The following is an 8,820-nucleotide window of genomic DNA, read 5'->3' as shown; positions in this document are numbered from 1 at the left end:
TCTCTAAACCTCAGTCTTCTCATTTGTAAAATAGAGATAATAATGATTGTATTACCTACTTCGCAGAGCTGATATGAGGAAAAAACTTTGAGGAAGCATGGTCTAAAAGCAGAGGTTCTCAAGGTCCTATGAGGGTCCTTGAGAGTCTTCCAGGTCATGTATGAGGTCAAAACTATTTTCATAATAATACTAAGACATTTTAATTTCTACTATAGTAAATATCTAGATCTATGAAACACACAGACAAAAGCTCTTGGGAGAGTCTTCAATCATCTTTAAGAGTTTTCTTGAGACCAAAAAGTTTGGGAACTTTTGGTCTAGTGGGTGGACTTGGAGAAGGAAGACCTGAATTCAAATCCTGCCTCAGTTGTGACCTTAATCAAATCACAACTTCTTTGAACCTCAGCTTCCTCATCTACAAAATGAGAATGATAATAGTATCGATCCCACAAGGTTGTTTTAAGGATCCAGACAGGCAGCATATATAAACCACTTCATGAACCTAAAGGCATCATATACATATAAGCTATTATAAGAAACCTGGTAAAACAACATTAAATGCGAGTTTCTATTACTTTCACTCTGCTATGCTTCAAATCAAGGCAGCACATCACAGCCAACCATTGCTTCTACTCTCCTATCACATCCCCCAAAACACAGGAAAAATTCAGGTCAATGGACCAATGTGTATTAGCCCTAACAAAACCTGAGTTTGAATTCTGGTTTTGTTCACTACAATCTCTGCAACCTGAGGCAAACAAAGAATAACAAATACATATGGTACCTTTGAATGGACTCAAATTCTTCTGAAACAGTGTTAGGAAGGACAATTGATTCCCAGACCTCTCTCTCTTTAGTCTACCTGATTCAAAATAATATGATACTCATTAAAATATAGGCGATAACTTAAACTTTTAAATTAAATTAAAACAGTTTTGAATATTATTTTAACACTGATTCAAATATAATCTGGACCACTTTGTACCTATGTTTATACCACAGATTTTATTTCACATTAGAGAAAATTGCCCTAAAGAAAATTTAGAATAAAAGACCATCTGATTAAAAGAAATAAATAAAAATAGATTATCCATGTGTCTCTAACATAACCTCCTCTACTTTATCTGACCACAACTTTATGATCTATCTATGAAAATGTTGCATTCTTTCACTGCTGTCAAAGGCTTGGGCCCTGACCATTTAAGGGCTGGCATCATTGCCAGAGGTAGGGAGCATTCTCAGAAACACAGAATAACTAGATCCTAAAGTCTCTCTGTCCAGTGATAAAAAGTACTGAGATGACTAATTCAGTGTTTTCCCAGTCTTCTAATAAGTTCTAAAAATAAAAAATGTGAGAACTCAGTAAAAGGCACCCTTTCCTCAGTGTCGTTCTTGACCTGGTACCCTGGCCCGCTAATGAGGGGCTTATATCATCAATCTAAAGACCCAATAGGACCAGTAGGTGTTCCAGTCAGTTAATAGACATACCTAAGGGTCAAAGCTACCTGACTCTATCAAAGATTGAAGACTTTTTGAACAAAAGTCATATATGGCTGTCATTTAGGAAAAGGGATTTCATAGACTTCTATTATAGTAGCTCCCAAACTTTTTTTCCTAGCAATCACAAACTGATTATCAATAAGGACTTAAAGGGAATAAAAATAGATAGGACTGTTTCATTTTTGAAAAACAAGGATCTAACTTAGAAAAATAGCAAATTTATTTAATAAAGGTCTCATTTCCAAAGTATAAGGAATTGATTCAAATTTATTTTAAAAAATGGCATTCTCCAATAAATAAGTGGTCAGAGGATATGAACAGGAAGCTTTCTAAGGAAAAAAAAGTCCAAACTATGAACAGTCACATAAAAGTCACATAAAAAAAGTTTTAAATCGATAATAATTTTGTTGTTATTGACTCATTTTCAGTGGTGTCTGACTCTCATCTGTAATCTCATTTGGGATTTTCTTGGCAGAGATATTGGAGTAGTTTAACATTTCCTTTTCTAGCTTATTATACAGTTGAGGAAATTGAGGCAAACAAGATTAAGTGACTTGTTCAAGGTCACACAGCTAGTAATTGTCTGAGGCTGGAATTCAGGAAGATGAGTCGTCCTGACTCCAGGTCCAGTACTCTATCCATTACTTCACCTAACTGCCCAATAATAATAAGAGAAATGAAAATTAAAGCAACTCTAAGGTCCTACCTCACACCCAACAGATTGGCAAAGATGTCAAAAAAGAAAGTGGTAAATGTTTGAGGAGCTGTAGGAAAACGGGCACATTAATGCACTGTTCGTAGATCTGTGAATTGATCTAGCCATTTTGCAAAGCAATTTGGAATTATAACCAACCATTAATTAAAAAGTGTATACCCTCTGACCCAGTAGTACCTCTAGTAACTACACCTACACCTCAAAGTGATCAAAGACAGATGAAAAGGACTCACATATTCAAAGATATTCATGGCAACTCTTTTGTAATAACAAAGAGCTAAAAACTAATTGAGAAACTATTCCCCAATGAATTAGAGAATGACTGAACAAGTTATGTATATAAAAGTTATGAAATACTTCTGTGCCATAATAAATGATGAAAGGGTTGGGTTCAGAGAAACATGGGAAGAGTTGTAAAAACTGTTACAAGATGAAATGTAGAGAATGAGAAATAAAATAGGAATACTGTAAAGTCAAAAGCATTTGAAAGACTTAAAATCTCTGATCAATGCAATAACTAAATAATTCCAGAGGGCAGATGATAATCTATGCTACCCATCTCCTAATGGAGAGTTAATGGATTCAAGATGAAGAATGAGACATATTTTTGTGCGTAGACATTTCAGGAATTTGTTTTGCTTGATCATGCACATTTATCACAAGGGTTTTGTTTTTATTCTAAATTGGAAGGGAGAGAAAATAAATTTTTCTTTAAAAAGATATCTTAGGATCATAGTTTTAGAGATGAATGAGGTATTTAAAAGATCAACAAATCCAACTATCTCACCTTATTAATGCAGTTGGGTCCAAGAGAAATGAAATCAATTTGCCCAAAGTCTTAAAACAGTAAGTAGCAAAGCCAGCATTCATACCTAGATCTTCTGATTTGGGCTGGTATTACCATTCTCATTTTAGAGAGAAGAAAACTGATCTACAGATATGTTAAGTGACTTGCTGTCATACATTAGTAAGTGACACAGTCAATAACAACTTGGATCCTGCTCTCCTAAATTCAGCTGCTAGAGCTTTGCTGGTTCTTGAAAGTTAACTCATATTTATTTTAATTAAATATATATGTGCACATGTGAGTGTATGTTAAATATATACACATTTATATATACACACACATACATGTACATGCATAATATATTTATTAGGATTAATATAAGCTCTTGAGAGTAGAGTTTATATCATTTGCCTTTGTAAACCCTGTACCTGGCAGTGCCTGACACATAGGTATTTACTAAAAGTTCACTGATTATTGATTCTGATTCTGACTGTAGTAATCTTTCCTCCCTACCATGCTGTGTTATCAATACTACTTTCCAGTTTTTGTATTCTCAGTATCTAACTCACTTATGGTGGTAAAATTAACTATAACCTTGGGCCTTGGGTTATGTTAAATGCCAAATGAGGCTATGTGATCTCTAAATCTGATACCTCACTTAACTCAAGCCCCAAGTTTAAAGTGTGTCTATGTGTCTATATAGTTAAGCTCATAACCTAAAATCTTCTTTATGTCTTATGACAATAAAGCAGATTAAAAGTGAATGCCAGTGTGAGGTAGTACAATAGTAAACTAAATATACCACTATATGAATGGTTATAACTATATATCATGGGAGTATAAATTATCCAAGCTGAATGCTATGAAATCATAATGACCAAGCTTAGCTCCAAAGAAGAGATATAATAATGCACCTCCCTTTCTTATTCAGAATGGGGAGGGCAGGGAAGATCCCAATGGATATGCATATAATGTTGTGTGTGATTGATGTGTGGGTTCATTTTTCAAAAAGTCATTTCCTCCCTCCTTTTAAAACATTCTTTATTAAAAGATATGGCTCTCTATAAAAGGTAAGGAAAGATTACAATGAAGAGGAAAATTAAAGTGATATAAAATCAAAAGTTAGGGATGAAAAGTTTTAAAAATAAAGGAGAGGTGATGGTAACGCTATAGTAGAGAGACAAGGCCTGCAGGAGAAAATAGAACTTGAGCTGATCTTTGAAGGATGATTGTATTTTCAATAGGATAGGGAGGGATAGGGTCTAGTAAGGAGAAATTGGGAAAGAGATTGGACAAAGGCATGGAGCAAGAAATGTGCAAGATGTCTTCAAAAGACTGTTAGTAAATTGGCCTGACTGTCACAAAGGATTCAAACTGGGGAGGATTCAAAGTTTAGAAAGGCAGGTTATGAGGCATATTGACAATTCCTTTCAAGGCATAACAATAAGCTGCTTTCCTTTTCCAAAGTTGATGCATTCCTAGGGTGAACCTCCCTAAACCTTTTCTTTTCCTTTTTAGGGCTGTTTCTAGCTCTCAGTTAACTGATAAAATAGACAAATCCCAAGACCCAAGTACAACCAATCTCAGGGCACCATTCCTACCAACTTTCCCAAATTCTATTTGATGACTCATCACTCAGGAACCACTGGGAAAGAGGTCTTCCAGAATTCTATCATTATAATTTTACCAGTGAAAAGGGAAAAAAAATACTTTCTCATATTGTACTATTATAGACAGTTTCTACCAAGACTGTAGAGAGGACCTTTTTTTTCCTAAGGTCTTTGCAATGTTTCCACTAAATGGGACAGTAATGTCAATATCATTGATCGACTTCATTCATTACACACAAATGGAATTATGATAGTCAAAACTCTTCAGAAAGCTTGGAAAAAGGGTCACAATACACAAACTATTAAAAAAAAGAAATCTATAAAGGCAGAACAAAAATCATGAGTCTTGATTCATCCGATAGAAATTTTGCAAAGGGAGGTGAGTTATTCAGTCCCTTTCTCAATACTCCAAGACAATGTAAAGCAGATGCTGTGTGTGTACTGAGGTATGTAGGATTGCAGAAGGAATTGGCCTCTCGTGAGAATATAACACTATGGCAGGGGTCTTTAAAATAACCTCAATGGTGGCAAATCTCCATTCTTCTAGAGTGGTTTTCATTTTTGGATCTAGCCAAAAGTCACTTTGAGCCAATTCTGATGAAAAGAGTAGGTGATCAAGCCATGGGATCATGTTTTCAATCCAAATGAAGTATAGTGATAACTCCTAAGACTGATTTCACTTGCATGAGCTCAGAATTTCTTCCAAAGGTGATTCTGAAAGAGATGACCTGAAAATGTTTTGAGACAGGGCAGCAACATGTAGACTAAGTTCCTTAGACTGTATGACAATAGGTCCAAATGAAAGGAGAGCATAGAATCCCTAGAAGATACATAACCCTACATTATATCAGAAGTATGTGTGTGTTCTCCTCACACATAATTGTTTCTTCATCTACACATGTACCTTGTTCACACATTCCCCACACATGTTCCTTAGACATGACTATTTTCACATTGATGGAGCATGTCTCCCCCATTTGCATATAAGCTTCTTGAGGGCAGTAAATGTTTTTTTTTTTCTTTATGCTCCCAGTGTCTGGCACAGAGTAAGCACTTAACAAATGCTTGTTGGCTGATATTTGTAGAAGGGCAGCCCCATTTAGTGCAGAAAACAACCTAGTGGTATTTTTTTTTTTTACTGTGCTGAAATTTGGTGAGGAATAAGCAGTCATAGAACAGAGAGATTCAAGTCAGAGGACAGCAAAGAGTATAATTGGCTAACTGGGGGAAAGAGGCGGGCAGCACATAATAACAGCCTTCAATTATTGGAAGGGCTGTCATGGGAAAGTAAAGTCAGACTGATTTTGCTTTGCCACAATAGGAAATGATGAGTGTCAGAAGCAGGATATGAATCCACATATCTTCGCCTTTCCTTTGGATGCCGAGCCCAACATTCTTGCAGGCAGTACACAATCAGGAGCAAGGTGGTATGACGCATACAGACATAGATACAAGGGGAGAACAGAGAAAGGGAAAATAACTGTTGGAAGCAAATGGAGAGGAGTTATATGGAAATAGATTTCAGAAAAATGGAATCAACATGATTAGTATCATTACAATTGTAGTTTGATGTAAGAAAAGTATCCCTAATAATTAGAGCTAACATGGCATGGTGGAAAGATGGCTAGTTCTGGAATCACAGCTTGTTTTGTTATTGTTTAGTCATTCCAGGGGAGGCCAACTTTGGGTTTTCATAAAGTGATTTCTGCTAACTTCAAGGGAGAGTTGGATTGCTTACCCACAGGATTTAGGATTTAAGTAGATTGTTGCTGGAGCAGTATGCCTGTCCACAGTGGAGACAATAATCAGGGAGGTCATGGGAGATTTATCCCAAAGGATCAGTGGGATCGAGGGCATTTTTATACAACAAACAGTCTTTCTAAAATCCTCACAACTCTGCCAGAATTACTCTTCCTTTTTTCTCTCCCTCACCTGACTCTTCATTTGCTTATCTTATACCCGTCATCACCTCATTCTCTCTTCCTTGTCTCCTTTGTTGTTGACTATTGGGCAATTTCATTCAAGTCTGACTCTTTGTGACCCCATTTGGGGCCTTCTTGGCAATGACACTAGAATAGTTTGCCATTTCCTTCTCTGGCTTATTTTATAGATGAGGACATTGAGGCAAACAGGGTTAAGTGACTTGCCCAGGGTCACACAGCTAGTAAGTGTCTGAGACTGGATTTGAACTCAGGTCTACCTGACTCTAAGCCCCTCACTCTATCCACTGTGCCACTTAACTGGCAAACAAGAGTTCAAATTCTACTTCCAACGATTACTTCTTATGTGAACTTGGGCAAGATTTTTGACTTCCCTAGTCCTCAGATTCCTTATCTGCAAAATAAGGGGTTAGATTTGGTGGTCTCTAAGGCTGATGATCCTATGACATATAAAACTGGCTTCCTTGAAAGTAGTAAATTTGTTATTGTCAGAGTCCTCCAGGGATGGAAATTGGATGACTACACCCTAACCCTATTTGGGTATGCTATAAGGGAGATTCCTCTGAAGGCAGAGGAATTGTCCACCGATGCCCCCTCCAATATCTAAGAGTCCATGATTCTTTAAAACAGAAGACGTTAAAGACCGTAAGGACCCATCAGGGTGTGATATGGTGGCCAGGTTCTTCCTACCAAGCATTCGTTCCCTACCCATCCTTCAAATAACATAACATACCTAAATATCTTTGAAAAAATTTAAAATGCTTAATAATAATAATATAGCATTTATATAGCACTTTAGGGTTGGCAAAACACTTTACAAATATTAGGTGGGTGGGTGTCCATTTTACAGATGAGGAAACTGAGGCAGACAGCAGTTAAGTGACTTGCCCAACATCATGTAGCTTGTGAGCATTTGCAATCAGATTTGAACTCATGTCTTCCTGACTTCAGGTCTGCTTCTAAGAATCACTTGAGGTGATGTTCTATTTGCTGTGCCCCTTAGCTATTACATAATTAGCTATTGTTTCTCAATATGCAACTAGAATCTGACATTCTCCATGAAACCTTGCCTGATTGTTCTAGCTAAGAGTTATTTTTCCCTTCTCTGTACTCCTTTTGCAGCTCTATCTGTAGGAATCACACCATCTTCCTCCTAATTCTGTACTGCCTTGCATTGCTTGATGGGAAGGTATATGTTGTCATGGAAAGAGGGCTGGACTTGGTAAATGAAGGCAAAGACATATGGATTCATATCCTGTTTCTGGCGCTCTCCTGGATGTGACATTGGTGGAGTCACTTAACTTCTCTGAGACTGAATTTCCAGATATGTAAAATGGAGATAATTAAACCTGCAGTTGGTACACACCTCATAGGACTGTAAAAAACCATGTCAAGTCAATAATCGTTTATTAAATGCCTAACATGTGCAAAACACTGTACTAATCAGTGGGCATACTAGGCGGGGGAAGGGAGAGGGAATGTCCCTATCTCAAGGACCTCCCATTGGATGGGAAGAGAGCATGCAAGCAACTGTGCAAAAACAAGATACATGCAGAATAAATTAGAGATAAACTCAGAGGGGAGGCGCTAGCTTTAAGGGAGGGGAGGAGGGAGTGGGCTACAAAAGCTCCTGGCAGAAGTTGTAACTCTAGCTGAGACTTGAAAGAAAATAAGAAGTAAAGATGAGGGGGAAAAGAATTCCAGGCATGGGAGACAGAGTTGGGAGATGAACTATGATGTGCTAAGAATATCAAAGAGTTCAGTGTCATTGAATCAAATTAGATCAGGTGTGTGAAGCCCTTCGCAAACCTGATAGCACTAAATAAATTATAATTATAAAGCAGTTAGGTGATGCAGTAAATTGAGTGAGGGCCTGGAATCAGGAAGATCGGAGTGTGAATCCAACCTCAGACACTGACTAGTTGTGTTATCCTAGGATAAGTCACTTAACTACTGCTTGCCTCAGTGTCCTCATCTGTAAAATGGAATAATAGCACCTACTTCCCAGGTTGTTGTGAGAATCAAATGAGATGCCATTACGAAGTGCTTAGCCCAGTGATTGGCACATAGGAAGCACTATATAAATATTAGCTATTGTCGTCATCGTCTTCATCATTATTATTCATGGCTTCAAATTCTGTCTCCTCCAGCACAATAAAAACTCAGGGACAGCTAGGTGTCACAATGGCCCTGAACTTGAGTTCGCATATGACCTCACACACTTTCTGCCTGGGGGATCCTGGACAAGTCACATAATCTCCATTGCCT

The sequence above is a fragment of the Notamacropus eugenii genome, chromosome 1 (assembly GCF_028372415.1).
Source record: "Notamacropus eugenii isolate mMacEug1 chromosome 1, mMacEug1.pri_v2, whole genome shotgun sequence".
Lineage (NCBI taxonomy): Eukaryota > Metazoa > Chordata > Mammalia > Diprotodontia > Macropodidae > Notamacropus > Notamacropus eugenii.
Note: the sequence above shows the minus strand (reverse complement) of the source record.